Raw genomic sequence first — 21,368 nt, forward strand, 5'->3', positions numbered from 1 at the left:
CTACATTTTGATGAAAACTACATTGTATTTTAGTCAAAAAACTATGACTAAAATTTAAATTTGCTGTCAAAAATACCAATGCTAGTGCACAGTCATAGACAAACAATTATTCTCACTTTCATGTACGGTACTCCAATATGCAAGACTTAATAGGTCAAAGGAAGGTTTCCAAGGCCTTCTACTGTGAGGCAGAATGTCTGTCCCCATCCCCTCGCTCCGTTTCTTTATTATAAGGACATATACCAGTGGTTCTTAGTTTCCTCTGGCAGCCAATTACTGATCCACAACAAGTAAGTACATTTTGTAACATGAAATATTAAAACCTAGAATCTAAATAGCATTTTCCCAGTCTGAGTAAAACATTAGCCCAGCGCAGTATATTTTTGTGTCTTCAGCAGAACATTATTAAAAATCCATTGGAAGAACTATTAAATGGTTTGTTTGTCTGGTTTGATTAAAAGCTCTTCTGCTTTCCACATAACTGTATTTCCCGTCTTTGAGTCTTTAACAAGGAAACATATGCTGAGATGGGCACTTCTTGAATCAAGTGCTACAAGATGTTATGCATCCTGCATTAGGTAAACAAGAAGATGAGAAAGTATTGATCATTACGTTGTAGCTCTCCAACTTTAAAGAGTGCGTGATAATGACAAAGATTTGGTTGTTTTTCTCTTTAGGCTGCTTTCAGGATGTTGAATGTGATAGTCAGTGAATTTCTTTGATAATTCTGTCATTGATTTTCTCAACAGTAGATGGCTGATTTTCTTTTGATGAGCCGATGAGTGATGTCTGTTTGTATGTGTCCATTGCACATGATAACAGAGCAGGCCAACACAACCACAGCAAAAGAGATTTGAACAAAAAGTAAATGTATCTTCATCAGACTTTGACCAAAATACCATGTTTGAATGTTAAATAAGCAAGAATATTTTTCAATTAAGTCGAAAATTAAAGAAAGTTTTTGATTGGATGTGTTGGAGGTTTTAGTGCAAACACATCATCATTCTACAGTTGTTCGACCCGTTAGGTTTTTATATATTCTCACTTCTGAGCATGTTCCCTCAAGGCTTGAAGAGAGCCACAGTTGAATGTTTTAATCCTTCTTTACGAGTGTTGAATGTGAATGTCATTGACTGTCCTTCATGAATTTACTATTGATTTTTTTCCCTCCCATTGAGCAGTTATCCTCAGGCTGTTCACCAACAACGCTCACAGGTTGCCAACTCAAACGGGCAGCCGTAAAAATAGAAACTTTATTTTGCTTGATGCTTAGGTAAAATAATGTATGTTTGCTTTAATTACATGAGTTTTGTTTTGATATTAGTAAAATAATAATAACCAGTGAAGTACAATAAACTATATACAGAAAAATAGACGATTATTTAAGGAAAGCGATTGTTTTAGGTATTTTAGGACAGGAGTTCTCAACCTTGGGGTCGCGAGGCATGGGAGGGGGTCGCCAGATGCCTTCAAAAAATTTAAAATGTTTTTTGGACAATTTGAGACCAATTTTGCTTGTTTTTGTCCTTTTTTCTCCAACTACACCAAACTTTCCATATTTTAACCAACTTTCATCACTTTTTCTTTCCATGTTTTGCTCCTTTTAATGTGTTTTTTCTGCATTACTCCCATTTCTGCCACTTCTCCATTAAACTTAAATGCCTTTTCTGCAATTTTTTTCCACTTTTAAGACATTTTCGGCACTTATAAACCCTGTCCACCACTTTTCCTACCTAATGTCACATATGTTGACCCTTTATTGTCACTTTAAACCTCTTTTCACCATATTTGTGCCAATTTTGCCATATTCACATATTCGCTATTAATTACCAGTTTAAAGTACTTGTTCCAGTATTGACACTTTGAACCGTTTTTACCACTTTTTATGTTTGTTTTTGCCCACTAATTTGCAACTTTTAACTGTTTTGTGGTTTTCAAAATGCCATTTTACAACCTTATCCACCATTTTATGACACGTCAGAGTTGTGGATGAGGACCCAAGTGCAGAGACAGAATGAGGCAGCAGGCAGGTGTAGCGTAAAAAAAATAGGCAATTTTAATGGTAAAAAAAAAAAAACTTATAAAAACTCTAATAAAAAAAAAAAGCACAAGGAAAACCGGGAGCAGGGTACAAGAAACGCAGCTGGCACACAAGGAGGGTAACATTGACAATCACAATTAACCAGCAATCATTCTGTGTCCAAACACTCAGGAAACCTGATTGGGAACAGGCCACACCTCCCTCACTGTTTAGCTCAGGGGTTTGCAACCTTTACTCTCAAAGGAGCCATTTTACCTAATCTCACCTGGATTAAAGTCCTTCCGGAGCTGAAACAATTCCTTCTCAATAAAGACAATACAGTGTATAAAATTATATACAGTTAAAATAATATCGTATAATTTCATGAATAAATGAATTTGAAGGGCTAGAAAATATACCTTTAATTTGAGAACACGTGATCATGTCGGTCAACACCTGCTAATTTCTTGCAACATATCAAGCGTGTACATTAAGCCGGCATGTTGACAGTTTAATGAATCTGTCCCCACTCAATTAAAATCTCTATTTACTTTCAGAATAGTGTTTTTGTAGGTTTAATTATCTTACCAGGGATTTAAAACCTAAGGTTGCAGACCCCTGGTTTAGCTGAATAAGTTCGGACACAAAACAATTGCTGGACCATTGTTAATATCTATGTTCCCTCCTCATGTGCTACTGCGTCTTGTCCTATGCTCCCCGGTTTTCTCATGCCTTCTTGTGCCTTTTTGGATTATTAAAGATGGATACTTATTTTGAACATTATGCCTGCCTGCTACCTGATTATCTCTCTGCACTTGGATCCTCATCCTCAACTCTGACACGTGACATTTTGTTTCTGATTAAAACAAGGATTTACATCTTTAAGATGACTATATACTATGGCCCAAATAACAACAAACTTCCTGGATAATAGTGGATATTATTCAGATCAATAAGTAAATGTGGTTATCACAGATTCATAGAACAATAGGACCATCATTTTGCTGACTTTATGGATGGACCCCAAAAATCTCTCCCCTTTATCTCCCCTTATAGATGGCCCTGTCTCCACATGACTGTTGTTCAATGTGCAGTCTATGTTAAACCACCTTCAGGTACAGTGGGGGTCCCTGATTTCTGGCGCCTTTATTTTGGGGGTCCTCGGCAGAACGGGTTGAGAACCATTGTTTTAGGAGACGACAAACACAAAGACAAGAAAAGACAACTGATCATTGCGAGAGGTTGTGATCCATCTCACCCTCCTTCTGTATCCGAGGGCTGGTGTCCATCAAATCTCTGAAGCGTGGCGCCCTTATTCTCGAAACTGTGGTACACACTCACACACACTTTTTACAGGGGAGTTAAAACAGATATCAAGTGAGAGCATTTATGTTGAAGATTTAAACTGCTTTATGATCACAAAAACATCAAAACCTCACATATTGTTTAAAACATGTGAAACAGACATTTGGTCTTTAGGGTCCAGGGTTTTTGTCAGGCACTGAGCCCCCGAGGAAGAGACAAACAGACTTGACTCTTGAGAGGTAAAGATCCCTCCCTCTCCCTGTCAGCATGTTTGTTTTTTTTTTCCCACAACAGCCACACACACGCACACATGCAGACACACACACACCAAAACATTTTCTCCAGCTTTGTGTAGCACTGACCAGCAGTGTGACCGACAATGACCTTTAGTATCTTCACTCATTCACATCAGTTATAAGTGTTTTGCGGTTAAAAGGACAAAAGAAATATCCCTGTTACAGTAATACTTGTTGAGAAAAAAAACACCAAACATGCTTCAGTCACGTCATGCACCCTGTAGACTGTGGAGTATCTGATGCTTTAAAAAGCCAAAAAAAAAGATCACCTCATGGATGATATCCATTGAATCTCCTGTGAAGTCAAGGAGAACAGCTCCCTGGACTCCACATTTATGGAGGTGGCTTCTGGGCAGTCTAAAGAGATCACAACAGACTCCTAAACTGTTCGAAGGGACCCGTCCAACCCAATCTAAGACAACTTTAAATTGGCAGTTTGTGGAAACAGCAGAAGGACCATCTCACTGCCTGGTTCCAGCCTCTTTCACCACGGTAGTCCCCTGTCGCATTAGGACACCCCAATGGCCCCAACAAAGACAGATATTGGTCTTGCTCAGGGATCAGTTGCTGTCAGCACCACTACCTTGCTACATGCATAAAGGAAAAAATTGGTACTCCACAGTGACGTGCTGTCAGGGTAGGCAAGGTAGGCAGTGCATACCCAAGGGTGAATTGATATTTTGATTATTTGTTTTAAATATAATTATAAATAATTTATTTTTCAGTCTCACTCGGCTGTAATTCAGAGGGAGGCCACGCCCCCTCCCAAAGGCACGTTGCTCCTCTGCCTCTGTTCCCATTGTGTGGTTTTATGTGTTTGCGCATGCGCAGTCAGGTCCCCAAGATGACAACCATTTACGTCCAAAGGCAGCTTTCTACGCTGCCTTTGTATGCGCTATGCTAAATGCTATACGTAAGTTCATAGTACATTAGTGAATAGATGCCACGTGACCGCTGCTGCTACGTTCTCTAGCTAGTGGGCGGGATAACACTACAGGCAGGATGACAGCGCGAGAGGAAAAACGACAGCTTTTAAAAGATGGAGACCAACACCTGAGTTACTAGACCTTCAGCAAAAGTAAGGTCAGAACATTGTTTCATACTTTTCACAGTGAATGGAACAAAAGGAAGGATTGACTTTGTGGATGCTCCTCACTGAGGATGTTCTGAGTTGTTGTTGTCATTTTCTCCGTGTTTCTGTGCTTCCAACACAAACAACGGATGCGCTGCTGTGTCATGAGATGTATCTTGTTGGAGAGTATGGAGGCTATATTAAATAATTGTTTATGTTTCTTTAATGGTGTTTTACAATGTTGATTTTGTTAGATGGCTAAATGCTTGTTCGTGTGGATCTTGTTGGGTTTTTTCTTTCTTATTATGAATTTTTATATTTTGAAAAGCGCATTGAGATGACTTTGTTGGAAATTGCTTTATACAAATAAAGTTCATTTGAATTGAATTAACACTTTCCATGAAATTGTCATTTGTGGTCTCGATTGACAACGTGCCTACCGAACCCTAGTGGTCACAGCACGTCACTGGTACTCCACAAAAAGGCTTTACCAACAACCGCAGGCAGCCCGTCCAGTATCACCGTGAACCAAGGACTCCCCAAATGAAATACAAAACAGGTCACAAAAATCAAGGAAATCAGAGACTGATATTGCTTGGATATTGTTGGTGTCTTCGATACTTAATATATTATTTATAGGTTGAAAATCAAACTAGGGGACAACAATATTGAAATTACTTGTTTAGATCTGCTAGTCAGTACTGGACTTTCTTCTGAACGTCGTGCACGCGCACCAGGCGTAGAATGTCTGTCTTTGTCATAAAGAAAAACATGAGAGAAAATATTCCAATAGCTTGAGCAAAAAATGCTTGATGAATATACAGATGTATTTTAAAAACCTATATCTATAAGTACTAAAGATCTTTACCTGAACCTGAGGGGAGCCGAAGGGCCAGGTTCAAGTTCAGTCTTCATTCCTATATTTAACACGGGCTCTGGTCGGGTTCGGGCGATGTGTTTGGATTAGTGCGAGAAAGATGCACAAAAAGATACTAATGAGAGGAATCAAAGGCTGGCCTCTGGGAAAATAATAAATGATGTTAAAAAATATATTAAAACGACTCATTCTTGACTCGATCTTTAGCTGTTGAGATTTGAATAGTTTCGGCCTGTAACATGTTTGGGCTTTAAAAAATGGCTTTACTGAAGTTTGGCCCATATTCTGTCTTACTTTTGAGGCCTGATTGCATGCTCTAATAACTATAACAATTTGGGATTTTTAAAAATGAACCCAAAAATAAAAAAACAGAGAAAGGCTTACCTAATACATTTTAAGGCTTACTTCTTCTTTTGGGAGTGATAGCTGAGTATTAGCTAACTACAACAAACATACAGTACAAGCAATCACAAAATAATACAGGGCCAATTTAAGGGGACTGAAAATGGACTTCGTGGTTGCAGCCTTTCTTTTCATAGGACAGAAGGCTTGGTTGCCATGGCAATGCGGTATTTCTCCAGAATTGCAGATATTGATCCGTAGAGGTGTAAACGACAGGGCTGGAGCGTGTGTGTGTGTGTGTGTGTGTGTGTGAGAGAGAGGGTGAGATGGGGGATGGGCAGTGGATAAATGGGAAAGAGTGGGAGTGCGTAGGTGCAAGAAGGATTATCAGACAATGACTCGTATTGTTGAGCACATACAGACACACCTACACACACACACAGACACACTGAAATACGCAGCACACTTAGTGTCTTGAACTAATTCTGGAATATTTGAAGGCTTGACAGTCACCTCGAAAATAAAGCAACTCATTTATTTATTCATGTATGCGTATGTATGGTTTGGTGTTTGAATTCATACTTATTGAGTATATTAAAAGTATTGCTGCAGACTTTCTGCAATCCAAGAAACACAGAAAACTGCTTGTAGGCAAACAGCAGCTAAAATACAAATCCTGGCTGAGAATAGAATTCACATGTTATTCTGTGTATGCTCGACAGCTTAATCAATATGGGAGCACATGAAAAACTGTCTCCTAAAGCCTGAAACTAGAACACCAGTGTTAAAGCCTATGTGATGTAATCACCAGACAAAGCCCTGAGCTGTTGTACCAGAAATTATTCGAGAATGATTGGGTGAACGCTTACCAGGAAATGTTTCACTTTCAATATGGAAAGGAATTTCCAAAACTCACAGAATGTGTTTGAACCAGTAAAAACACCCAATGATTTTACAGGTGTGTTATTTTCAGTGTCTGTTGTAAACAGCTTGTAACCACCATGGACTTCTATAAAATCATGTGTCCTTGCTCTGTAGAGGCTTGTAAAGATGTATCGACTTTTTGCAAAGTGTCATTGTTGCTGCTTTTTATCAGTTTTGTCAATGTTTTTTGTGATGCTCTTTACAGTTTATAAGATATATATATCAATAAACTGGGAGGCCAGATAAATCCTGTGATGTGATGTTTAATTTGCAGATGTGGCAGTTGATTAGAATGTGAAGATGACTGTTGACCATATTTATCCATTTATGGTGTTGGGGCATGTAAAAAAAAAAGCATCTCAATGCTAAATGTTAAATCTAAATCTAAACGTTAAATTTAAGTGGTAAATGTAAATCTAAATGTTAAATCTTAATGTCACATGTGAAACTAAATATTTAGCTCATATGCAAATTCACCGAAATAAGCTTTTATGTTGGTACTTTCTGTGAATTTGCATTTTAGCTAAATATGTGGACATATCATACCCATTTTTCACCTTTAAAACAGTTCCCTGTGGTCTAAATGACATATTTATGCTGGGGTTTGGTCAAAACATTACACAAATCAAGCAACAGAGGGGGTTTAATACTGTATTTAATACTGTATAAAACAACTGTTTCAGAGCCCGTTTTGGGGGGTGTGTCCCTGGAGTTGCAAAGACCTCCCCCTCCCCCCTCAACGCTCTTCCACAGGTTGGCACATACTAAAGGTGCGTTCACACCGATCGCTACTGAAGTCACTAGACTACTAGACTGTGTAAATGACGCACCTTCAACAGGTTATGCGCGACCGAGTCGCTCAAAGTTAAAAAATGTGAACTCAAGCGACAACTCCCCCGTCCTTCACTGACTGTAGAGCCGAGGCAGCAGCCCCTCGTTCCTGCTACAGTGACACGGCTGCAGCGGGAGGCTTCCTCAACTTACCGGGGCAAAGTGATTAACTTCTCCAATAAGCCTACATTCTGAGTGAACTCATCCTTTAGTAACTCCGTAAGTTGATCATTTAAACCGTAAAAGCGGCGCTGTCTATGATGAGTGCTGTAAACATACGGCCGGAGAACATGCACATGCACGCACGCACGCGCACCCACACACACACACACACACACACACACACACACACACACACACACACACACACACACACACACACACAGTTTCTTGGTCATCACGTCACTGGAGCGATGGAGTGGTAGAGTGACCAAAAAGCACCGCTATGTTCAAGCGACTCATCACAGGCATTTGAAGTGACTGCAGTCCCTAGAGTCGCATCCGTTGTGAACGCACCTTCACTCCTTCGCTGGCGAGAAAAACAATGGTGGACTTTCGCAAAAGTTTTCATCAGCTTGGGGGTGGAATCCATGGATGGAGTTACCAGCTGAGGGGAGGGTATTTTCTTTCCCGATTCAACTTGTGACGTCACAAACTTAGAAAATTTGAAACGGAGCACTTTTCTCTGTGTTGTAAAGATACTCGGGTGGACTCCGTGCACAACAGACTCAGCGCTCCTTCGACCTCATATACTCGAGCGGACTTGGAACGGAACGTCACATAGTGGCTTCCTGTGAAATTTCTTTAAAATCCTACATTTCCCAGAATCCTTTCCCCACAAACCAAATACATTTTCAGTCATGGCGTCCTACACTGACGATGAGGAAGAGAAGCTGCTCTTGTTGCTAGCTTTTCAAAAGAGACAAAATAAAAGGTGGTACATCCATTAAATGCTTCAAGAGTCAAGAAAGGGGAGCACACCATGTTAGTGAAGGACATGCAAAGTATGGATGAGGAAAAACTTTCTGTACTTCGAAATGACGCGAGAAAAGTTTGAATTATCGATTGGGCACACCAACTGTGTCTGCAATAGTCTGAGAGGTGAGTAATGGAAAATATTTCACTCTTATGTTGGCTTGAATTAGATTTTATGATTTGCTGTGGGGCAAGTTAGGTAACTCACCACATAATGCAGCCTACAGTTTTGCCATCACGTCATTGGGATCAGGGTTCACCCTCGATATCCTACTACAACAAATTGGTTATGAATAACCTGTTATTGGTCCCCTTATACTTAGAAATATGTGAGCAAAAATCATAAATGATTTTCTTTATGGTAATTGTATAAATAAGGCTCAAACCGACCTTAACAAAAGTGAATCAGCTGCAATAGATCATAACATGTTGAAATATGACAATCTGAGGCACATAAGAAGAAACTTTTAAGTAGTTCTTGACGATATTTTCAATTCAATATTGCTTTATTTATCAAATGTTGGGACGTTGCATGTAATTCCTGTCTAATAGTTTCTATATTTCTGTTTGCTGAATTTTTTAGTTTGTTTATTGTCAATTGTTATAATTGGTAATGTTGTCTTACTCAAGGATTTACATATGTGGACATATGTGTTCTAACTGAAATCTTGATTATTTTTATTGTTTCCTAATTTCCTAAATGAATTTCTACCACAGGTATACCAAGTGATATGGATGACTATGCAGCCTGAATATGTGGCTCTCCCTTCTGGACATCATTAAACAGTCATTGCTTATGACATTTGGTGACTTTGGGATTATCCTAACCTTTGAGGTTTGTTATTCATCTAGTTATAACTCTATGTATACATATCTATCATTAACCAACATTTTTTTTTTTCCATCCATCACTTGCTAACAATTCTATCTAATCTCATCTATCAGGTGCCTTGGATGGGAAACATATCCGAATACGTTGCCCTCCAAGATCTGGGAGAGATCTTCTTCTCTGTATTACTGTTTCACAATGGTGGATGTGGGAGCCTATGGATGCCAGAGTGATGGTGGTGTCTTCCACGACAGTGAGAAACTCATGAATGACACAATGGACATACCACCACTTTAGGATCTGCCTGGAACAAATGCCACTAGTCCACATGTGTTTGTGCGGAATGCTGCCTTTCCACTGCATGAAAATTTGATGCGGCCCTTCCCTGGTAGGTTTTTGAAAAAGTTATGCTGCTTTGCTTCTTCATACTTGCCTATCTTGCGTACCAGTATGAAAAACTGTTGTTCAGTTAACTCCATGTAAACACAAAAGAAAACATCAACACCACTATCACTACACTCACCACTATCACTAATATCTATATTTCAGCATTTGAAAGTTATTGAAAATACATTGTTAATGAAAATACGTTGAAATTAAATAACTTGTAATGCAAATGTAAAGTACATTTTTATTTCCATATTCACTGTTTCTTTAAACAGGCTTGACGGACAATAGAGAATGCTTTTGGCATCCTGTCAGTCAAATGGAGGATCCTTAGTCCCACAATTGAACATTGTCCCACCAAGACTGTTCAAGTGGTCAAAACATGTAACACTACCCAACTGCCTAACCCACACCAATCACCATCGGCAGTACATCCCACCAAACTACGCTGATACCGTTTCGCCATCAGGAGATATTGTGCCAGGTCAGGAGACACACAGTAAAATATGTATATAGCTTAACTTCTACAGTATAATTGGTTAAATAATTATAAGATTCTCCATAGAATTCCAGTTCTCGTTTCCTATCCCTGCAGGTGAATGGCAACCAGAAGATCCGGAGCTGCCAGGAGTGCTGGGCAGAACAGCATATGCTGTTCGGAACAATCTGCGGAACTTCTTTTCTTCCCCTGAAGGTCTTGTGTCGTGGCAAACTGTCACCATTAGAAGAGGCAGCAGCAGCGTAGTGGTGAAACATAGTAAAATAAAGGCTATGTATGCAAGTTTGCTTTTGTTGTTGTCAATTCATGTTAAGGTTTTGCCACAGCTTTTTGGAATGAAAATGATCTGTTATAATAGCTTTTGTTGTGATTAAAAACTAGTTGACTGTGTTTTTTTTCAGTTTGTATACATTTCTCCTGTTTTACCCATTTGCCTACACTGTAGTCAATGCATCATGCACAGAGGTAAAAAGAGTGCTGATAGATCCTACTCAAGTAGAAATACTGTTAACACTTGATTGAAATTGTACTGAAGTACAAATAAGTCATACGTAAAATATTGAAGTACAAGTAAAAAGGTACCACAATCAAATAGCACTCAAAGTTAGTTACTTTCACTCACCCCCCACTCATTACGTTTAATCTGACTGGTTGCCTATGATGTGATGTATTTGCTTGTTGTCTGTTCATTTCATTTTTTGTAGTTTCACCATGTCCATTGATCAATTGAAAATAAAAAATGTACTAATATTTAGATTTAACATTGATATTATATTTTTACAAGAACATACATTTCACAAATAATGCTGTAAATCTGGTCAAGTCACCTAAAAAATTCACACCCTGTTTTTTAAAAGTGATTTGTCGCTCAATGTTGCAAAAAGTTGTTTATTTTAGCATGCGCAACTTTACAAATGGCGCCCCATACAAAGTAACTTCATACGTTAATTTGGACAGCAGAAAAAATCTGTGGTAGACGGAAAAACGCTAACATATGGTCATACATTTTTTTTAAATTTCACCACCACTTCCTTATTTCAGATGTGGCAGGTGATTAGAATACGAAGCAAGATGACTGTCAACCACATTTATCAATTTGTGGTGTTGAGGCATGTAAAAAGACATCTAACACTTAATTCTAGACCTACAAAACCAACACAAAAACTAAGACTGAGCACATTCACTACGACATGTTTGTTGTACTCCACAAAAACCGAAGGCCATTAAGTCTGTGGGCAGACCAAGATGAAGGCAGCAGGCTGAGCGTTTTAAAAACTGCGTCGATGCGAAGGCTGAATTCCTTGAACGCTGTTTGAAAACTGTAATCTCGGCTAAAAGGTCAAAAGTCTCAGCAGGTTTTTTATTTGTGTCTTTGTGCTGCTGTTAAGCCCAGAACACGCTTTGTACTCTGTTCAAAGAGCAACATGAGGGGTCTGTGAGGGGATTAGTTTGAATGATGACGGCAAAGGCTGCAATGTGCGTGGGCGTGCTCAGACACACACACACACACACACACACACACACACACACACACACACACACACACACACACACACACACACACACACACACACACACACACACACACACACACACACACACACACACACACACACACGCGATCAGGCTGCTACTGTCAAAATAAAAACCTCTTATCTGTCAAAGCGAACTTTCTAGGAGCCAATGGTAAACAATGCATATGACTAAATTGAGATTTTTGATCTTTTATGTATTTTTTCTTAGTGGTGACTAACAGCTTCTGCATGACATGTTGCAATTACATGAGTTTTGTTATGTGTCCTTTCACAAATGTCAAACTTATTGTTTTATCCTTTGAGAGCCATTTTCTACTTTTAGTATCCCTGGAGGATAACACCAATAAAAGGGTTATTTTATTTATTTAACCTGCAAAAAAAAAACAGAAAAGTAATTTTGGTATCAAGTTACAATTGCTACATTCTACTCTGTGACATTTGATTTAAAAGCTGTCCTAAAGCAGCATTATAACACTAGGCAAGCATCAAACAAAAGCATAGAAAGCAGCCTAGCCCTACTTATAAGACCATCAGAAGTAGAAGGGAACTAAAATTAGTCAGTTACAATGGTTCAGTTTGGATCTATTAAAGTGAATGTACCAGATGGCAAATCAAGTGTTCGCTAAATAATGAATTACAATCCTCCTTTAAAATTCTGATATATTGAAAAGCTCCCCTCTGCTCACATCCAACAGCTATCACAGTTTTATGGCAGAAGGAAATGTAATGACTAACTTCTTAAAGATTAACTAAACCCTGAGATTTTGGCTTAAGTAGGTCTAGGATGGAAATTTAAAAAATGCCTTGATCGTGAGCGTCCTAGTCTATAGGCTACCTCCATTTAACAATGTATGCGATGCTAACTGTCATGACAGGAGGTGGTGCTGTAGGATCCAAATGCAGACGAGGGAGGCGGAAGGTAGCAGTAGTGCTTGTCACCACTAATTCTATTGTCCAAAATCTCAAAATACCAAAAGAGAGTAATCCAGGGAAAAGACGCTACAACATAGGGAGCAGGAGAACCAAGGCAATGACTCAACATGACAATTAAACAGCTAAATAGTGAGGGAGGCTTGATTGGTAATGGACCACACCTGGGTGCCAAACAGGAGGGAGATAATCACTCACAACCCGAATGTGTTGAGGCGCGTTATGGTCCCTTCAGAGATGTGATGACCGTGGAATAGTGTGTGTCTGTGGAGCCGGTGGCAGCACTGCTGCATCAATAGGGCTGATCACTTCTTCTACAGTCGCACGTTTACAGCACTTATCGTAGACAGCGCCGCTTGTTCTTACGGTTTAAATGATGAACTTACTGCGTTTCTAAAGGATGAGTTCACTCCAAATATATCAGGTTCTGTTTAGTTTTGTTCACCTTAGCCCTTGTGGTCCTCTTTTGGTTTATGAGTCTTTCTTGGTTCTGTTTAGTTTTCATTATAGTTCTTGTTTCATGTGTTAACTCTTACCTTTGTGTTCCCAGGTCTTCCTGCCCGTGTTTCCTTCTCCCAGTGATGTCAGTGTGTTTTGGTTGTGAGGGATTAGCTGCCGCACCCAGCTGTGGCCCGTTCCCAATAAAGCCTCCCCCACTATTTAGCTGAGTGTTTGGACACAGAATGATTAGGGTTGGGTTAACCCTAACCTATGATATTTAGTAATTAGTCGGATTTCCATGAAAATTGAACCTCTAACACCCGAGGCAGTGACAGAATGTGATGGAACTCTCTTGTTCCTGAGGTGCATTCTAGGAAAGAGGTTCAACAAACTCTGAGTCTATCCATAAACTCTGGGTCAACTTACTCCACGATGGGAAAATCTGAGGTGTCCGATTCTATTACAGCTGGTATGAAGTGGGTCAATCAACCCTGAGTATGTAAGCCTTGGGCTAATTACATGCACGAGCGTGATAAAAAGCCATTATAAATGGAGCAAAGATAACACAAACTACCATGGCAACCACTAGGAAGAGATTGATTTATTTATCCCGATGAGTGAAATAAGCAAATGTTTGTGGAATATGAGCCTGTTGTAAAGATGCGTTCACACAGAACGCCACTTCAGCGACTATAGTCGCTTAAATGGCCCGTGATTAGTCACTTGAATATTGTCTCGCTTTTTGGTCGCTTCATCACTTCATCGCTCCAGTGACGACAGGGGAATCATATGAATAGAATGTGCCTGCAGAGCTGAGAGAGAGTGCTGCATAGAGAGGTCTAATCATTTCTTTTACAGATTTTGAATGTTATGTAGTTGCTAGAGTCGTCTGGACGTCCAAAAAAAAAGACTGTTAGATTCAAACCCGAATCCCTATGCTTCCAAGCGTGCTACCTTTACTCGTTGTGCCAACGTAACATTCATATTGCAATACTCAGTCTAGGGTCAGTAAGTATACATCCAGTTGTATTTTAGTAATATTCATATATTGCTCTTTGATCTTTCCTTTGAATTGACATGTCCCCCTTTATATTTGCCACAGGTTTGTTTACAGGAGATTTTACTAAAGACAGTAATACAGATCAACTTTTCGGGTTGCTCTGCATACAGTGTCTTTCCCTAAATGCTCTGCATCCACAATGTTATATACTAAACTACAGTTTGCAAAAAAAAATAAAGCAGCACACAAAATGTGTAACGATGTGAGCGCAATTCCGTGGCGTGTGTTACTAATGTGTGGTCATAGATGAGTGTCAAGGTAAATAAAGTGTACTTGAGAAGTGCTGTTAAGGTTGGCGGAGCCAGGTAGAAACCCAGGGTTTCTTCAACAAAACCTGCCAATGAGCGGGTTCAGTTCACGGAGAATATTACCATGGTGACATACTCATAGTAGAACTTACCTCGCTTTCAGGAATGGGATTCTCAGAGTTTCCCTTATTTTGAGCCCAACCATACTCAGTTTGAACATAACCCGCTCTCTGGAATACCCATCTGGTAATACAGTGAATAAATGAAAGAGAACCGGTCTCAATATTCCCTAATTAATAGTGACACATGATGACTTAGTATACTTTTTTAACAGTAGTTAAAACCCAAATGATTATTAAAAAAGAAAGCTGCACAGACTTGTACACACAACCTTGGGTCCTCTGCTGGTAGATGGAGTTAAATTATAGAACCTCAATTACTCTGAAAAACAAAACTTAATCCTTCACGCCAAGCACCCTCACAGAGACCCTCTTCCTTCTCTCACACTCTTTTGCCCTCTTTCCCACTCGATATTCAACACAGCACGCTGATAACAGAGAGTGAGAGGCTATGCATGCATGCATGTATGGGTGTGCTGAGGTGATTGTGTGTTTGTTATTGTGTGCTCTGTGATTGTGATAATGTGCTCAGAGACATTGTTAGCCCCAACAGAGGCTTGCTGCCTAGTGTTTCAACTCAAGGTCTCAGCCTCCGTCTCCGGCTGTGGTCGCTCCTTCCAGCTGCTCCTGAAAGCTCCACTCTGCCTCAATGAGCTGCTAACCTTGGCACCAAATCAATATCAGCCAAGCTCTTTGAAGAATCACAGATGGAACCGGCCCCACTGTTCCACGCTCTCAGAGCTCTGTGTTCAGTGTGCGTGATGCATCTGTGTGTTTTTGTAATTGCCGCTTGCTTCTCTTTCGGACTAGGCCTTCGTTCAAAGTTTCAGGTTTAAGGTAAATAAAGTAACCCATCACTTTGAAGGTTTTTGCTTATTCACTCACTTTGTCCCATTTAAAATAGAAACTGTACTTGGGCACCAAAGAATAATTTTACTGATTCAAACATGACATTTTCTCCATGCTGTTGTACTCCTAATATACCAGTATACTGTGTTAAATTGATGATGAAATATTGTTAAATAAATAAATACATATTTTCTTTTTTCTTAAATAAATTACCCTGCAACCCTGAAAAGGAGTATGCAGGTGTTAATATGGATAGATGGACTATATAACTTTAAATATATACCAGTGACGTGGAGTCAGGGTAGGCAGGGTAGGCAGTGCCTACCCAAGGGTGAATTGATATATTGATTATTTGTTATAATTTAATTGTAACGCATTTTGTGCGTTTCATAGCTCAAATAACTCAACACTGCTATTTCCTGGTATGGCAGAGACACTCTACAAGTCACTCTCACTCCTGCACTGTATTAAGGCAGGAGGCCACACCCTCTCCCGAAGGCACAATGCTGTTCTGCCTCTGAACGTCATATCAGTGTATGGATGTGTTTGTGCATGAGAGGTCAATTCCCCAATATGAAAACCATTTACGTAAAAAGGACCATTGCTACCCTGCCTTTGGCCGTAACAGTGCTATGCTAAATGCTATACGTACGTTCACAGTGCATTACTGAAATGATACAGCATGGCCGCAGCTACGTTCTCTAGCTCGCGGGCGGGATAACACTACAGGAAGAATGACAGCGCTAGAAACAATAAAGAAACTTTCACAACTTTCTTTTGAGGAAAAACAACAGCTTTTAAAAGATGGGAGACCAACACCTGAGCTACCAGACCTTCAGCAAAGGTGAGGTCAGAAAATTGTTTGTACTTTGCACAGTGAATGGTACAAAAGGTTGTCATTTTCTCTGTGTTTCTGTGTTTCCAAGACAAACAAGGGATTCACTGCCGTGTCATGAGATATATCTTGTTGGGAGAGTATGGAGGCTGCTATTGAATAATTGTTTATTTCTTTAATGGTGTTTTATGATCTTGATTTTGTTAGATTAACAAATGAAATTATCACTGGTGTCAACATTGTTGGCTTCGATTTGCAACGCCCTGCCTACCCAACCCTAGTGCTCACGGCTCATCACCGATATATATATATATATATATATATAAATAATAGCTTTTTGTTTTTTTTTTGGCTTTGCTCTTTATTAGCTTTGAACAACATGTTTCTGTCTAAACTTTAGGAGCTTAATAATACCCACACTATACATTTTACATTTGATAGTGTTCTTAAGTAACTTCATACATTATTTTGGACAGCAGAAAAAAAAACTGTGGTAGACAAAAAAAATCCAACATGTATTCATGATTTCTTTCTTATTTCGTTCTCTCTTTTTTTTTTTATAAGCTTAAAAGTGTTATGACAATACCAGTACTGAAAAAAAACTCAATGCAAAGGCACAGGGTAAGGAATACCTTTCTTTTCTTTTTTATTAAATCTAATTTTCTTTAATTTAACCTTTATCCCCACAGGTCAACATTTAAGTACATGTTCCATGATATGAATACAATACAAATCTTTTTTTAAACAAATAAAGTCAAAAGTACATTTGACACATCTCTGCTTTGATCAACCTGCTCCCATAATACCTTGTTTTATTGAAGCCCTGCAGGTATACACAATTCACTATTCTATTCTATACTTTTTAGATCAACCTCAAAGTATCAAGCTTTTGTTTATTAATCTGAGTTGAAAGTAATGTGTTAATAAATAAAACACCTGAAAAAAACTAAATTTAAAGATAATTCCCCACCTTTTGGAAGGGTGTTTTGTTTGTTTTTTTTCTTTCACTGCTTCAATGCATCTTGAAGTAAAGTGGATCCTTTAACAAAAGTTTAACTTGTTGCATTACGTAAATCTAATTCTAGCGATATAGAGGTTTTCGTACATGTGATTACTAAGGTGGACTTAAATGAAGCTCACTAAATATGTTTGTAATGTTCTGTTTTTAATGTAAATGGAGTCAGGGAAAATAAAAATGATTTATTACTTTCTACATAACCATACATTTACCCAAGTATTATCAAATAGGTTAAACACACTTAATAATACAATGAGGTTTTAAGCCAAAGCTGCACTTTTCTACAAAGTGTCAAAATCAAGGTAAAATCTGGGTTGATCTGTAAGTGAACTGATGCATAACCAAACAAAGCTGATACATAGTGCCCTCAGCAGAGGTCGACATACCTGTAGGTGATGCTTTCATCATAGTTTGCAGCGATCCTTGTCCTTGGCCTGAACAGGCACTCACATGCACATGCATGCTCCCTGTAACCCACCTTGCTATTATCTGTTTTGGGTGTTGCAGGAGCAGATCGATGGTTGTGTTGAAAATGATCAGGGTATGATGCGTACCTGCATCCACACACGCAATCAAACAATCAATAGCTTCCTTACGGAGGGCTGAGGATGGTCACAATCATGCAATAAAGTACATGTATTTAATTGCAATAATAAAGCATGCATTGCTGTCGTGAAAAGATTGCACTACATCGGGGGTGTCAAACTCAATTTAGTTCAGGGGCCAAATACGAACCAGTTTAATCTCAAGTGGGCCACAGATTTCGCTCAGTAAAACCAGCAACTTCAACATAATGCACCTTAGTTTGCACTTCCATGTATAATTGATATAGAAAATATGTAAGAAACCTATAATATTCAAGCAATATGTTACAGATTTATTAAAGATGAAAAATAACTGCCATCATGTGATGTCAGAATTATGTTGTGGAATTTCATTCATTTGTATCATTGGAGGGGCTGAAATGTTTACAAATAAATTACTTGGCACAATTTACACAATAATTAATATGATTTCAATATGAATATGATTCAATTTTTACTTTCATCTGCAGGCCGAATCGAATGCTCTAAAGGGCCAAATTTGACACATGTGCACTACATGTAGTGTTGACCTTCAATATTCTTTCCGTCTTTCAAGAAAGCTTCAATAGGTTGGGAAAAACAATGGAATATCTTCTTTTCCTTTGGTACACCCACACACACAAATACTTACACGTGCAAAAATGAATAGATATTACAATAGCAGTATTATTGTGTCATTATTAGGAATGTGATTCCTAATAACATAAATAAAATAAAAAATGTAAATATAAAATGCCAAAATGAAGCCACAGAGGGGCAGCTCCAGAAAATATGAAAGTGATATGCCACAGTCTCTCCACACAATCTCCAGCAGGCAGTCTGATTGGAATATTTAATTGTCTGTGCTGGAGTGCGGAAAAAAACGAGTCACGTTCTTCCAACTGAATTCTCTCCAGGTGGGAGAACTCGTCATTGACCATTGCTGTCTACAGATTCTGTCCCACTCTTCTCATGTTATTGTGATACTGCCCTCTGCTTCCCACCTTGTTGTAATGTTCAGGGTATGATGTTGTTTTAAATTTTGAATAGCCAAATATAATTTAGATATTACTTTTTGATAAGGTCTGTCTTTATAGGCTTTTAAAAATATCTCTAAGATTTCTATTCCTGTTAAGTTCTTGTCTTTTAGGAACTTCTTGTAAATAAAATCTCGAATTTGTAGATATCTAAAATGATCTTGTTGATGTAAATTAAAATTGTCCTTGAGGTCCTGGAAGCTTAAGACTGCACCTTGATCTAGGAGTGTACAATATGCAGTAAGACCGTAATTACACCAATTTCTAAACCTGATGTCAAATTTACTGGGTGTAAAGGCTGGATCATATGCGAACCATCTAAAAATTTCAGCTCTAGTTCTTGGTTGGTATCTCTTAATTACTTCATTCCATATCCTTAAGGAACTACTTATCCAAGGATTATTGAAGTCCGAAAGATGACTGGTTAATGAAGGGTCTCCAATTAATGTGCAAACTGGTATTCCATTTCCCATTGAGCTTTCTATCTCCTTCCATCTGGATCTATAGCTTATTTTTTTCATTTTTTATATCATATCGTGAGCATTTTGTATCGTGAGCCCTATATCAATTTTAATTTTGTATCATGAGTTAACTATTTCATTACACCCCAAATCATTATTAGTGTGTTGAGCATCATGTTCATATTAAAAGGTCTAAAAAGATACAAAAAAGAAAGAGGGTCATATTGTTTTGTTTGTGTTAGTTGGTTAAAAATGTGGATCTTTCATTTAGAAGGTGTATAGTTTTATTCTATTAGGGTTCTATTCTCCCATGTGCGTAAGTCCAAAAAGCCGCACAGCGGCGCTGTTTTTGGCTGTGTGCTATTCTGTGATCACTCAGCTGCTGCTGCACGATTAATTAAAACTCTGACAAATGCAGACTTCTGTCCACGTTGGTCACAGTGACTCAACTATTTTCATACTATGTCCAACATAAAGTCACAGTTTGTTCCACTACAGAGTGAAACAAGTTGTCATATGAGGATGAGGATGGACCAGAAACTGTTCACATACATATTTTAATGAGGCTCAGCTCAGGTCACTTTAAACTATTTATATTTAAAACTGCGTATTATGGAAGCCAATAGTTGTCTTTCACTGCAAACATCCCTCTGTATTAAAGCAGGACGCTCTGCGGCCGGGTTATTTCCTCATATCTCCAGCATCCAACTCTGTCGCGCTTTACAGCGATGATGATGATGATGATGATGATGATGATGATGATGATGATGATGATGATGATGATGATGGTGGTGATGGTGATGGTGATGATGGTGATGATGATCAAGGAAAGAGATTTTAACTGTGACTCAGTCACACTGCAATAATCTGATCAAATCAAACTGTTACATTGTTTGACAATGAAGGCATTTAAAATTAAAAGTGAACTTTATAATTTTCACGGATTTCAATGACATTTACAAGTGTTGGGAAAACCCAAGGTTCCGTGATTTCTAGACAGGCCAAAAAAAATGACATCACCTCCTGCTTTCCTTCAGCCCGCCTTCATTCACACATACGCGCTTTTGGTCTACCTTACGTGTCAGCAGCCTGGACCAGAGAATACGCATAGGAGAGAAGCGCCACACTGCAGGCGTGCAAAAAAGTGCTAAGTCCAGATGGGAGAATAGACCCCTTAGTCTCTTAACTTGCTATGTCATAAAAGTCTAAGAGAAAGAAATCTAAAGGCGTGCATACACTGTGCAGTTTTTGGGCCAATTTGAGCCAAATTTTTGACTTGTGCGACTGTTTTTGGGATCGGGTTGAGTCTCTGCTAGATCGTGTGTCATGCAATGTGTAGTATACATGGGCTTACTGGAAGAGATGAACACCTCAAGACCGGCTCCCGATCAGCAATCATATGGTTGTAAGAAAATCAAACCTGTTTGAAATCGTGGTCACTCTTCGTGTGGGTATCGCACTATTGAAGCAGTGCCATGAACCGGCTTACTTCAAACTCTCACACTGAGCATGCGCGAACACTATTGGACAGCTGTAGAATTGACAGACCGTACTGCCCACATCTGTCGAACTAGTTCCTGGTCCATCACATCGCCATCTTTTCTTTTGTAAAGCTCTTTTTGCTGAGATATGCGATGTCTATCCACTTCCGGGTTCTTCTTCTTCCTTTGTTTTAATGGTGAGGTTTTGGAGTTCTTCTTCTTCTTATTTTTTTTTTATGTTGCATTTCCGTAAACAAGACTCCGACGTGTCAGAGTGTTGGTCCGTGTGAGGGGGAGAACATGAATCGTGAGCTGCGAACAATTCAGACTGCAATTGAGTCGCACAATTTGAGCTGGAGCTGACTTCAACGATTGAAAAAAATTGCACAGTGTATGCCCGCCTTTAGTGATTTACAACCGCCAGCAAGTCATAT

The sequence above is a fragment of the Gouania willdenowi genome, chromosome 3 (assembly GCF_900634775.1).
Source record: "Gouania willdenowi chromosome 3, fGouWil2.1, whole genome shotgun sequence".
NCBI lineage: Eukaryota > Metazoa > Chordata > Actinopteri > Blenniiformes > Gobiesocidae > Gouania > Gouania willdenowi.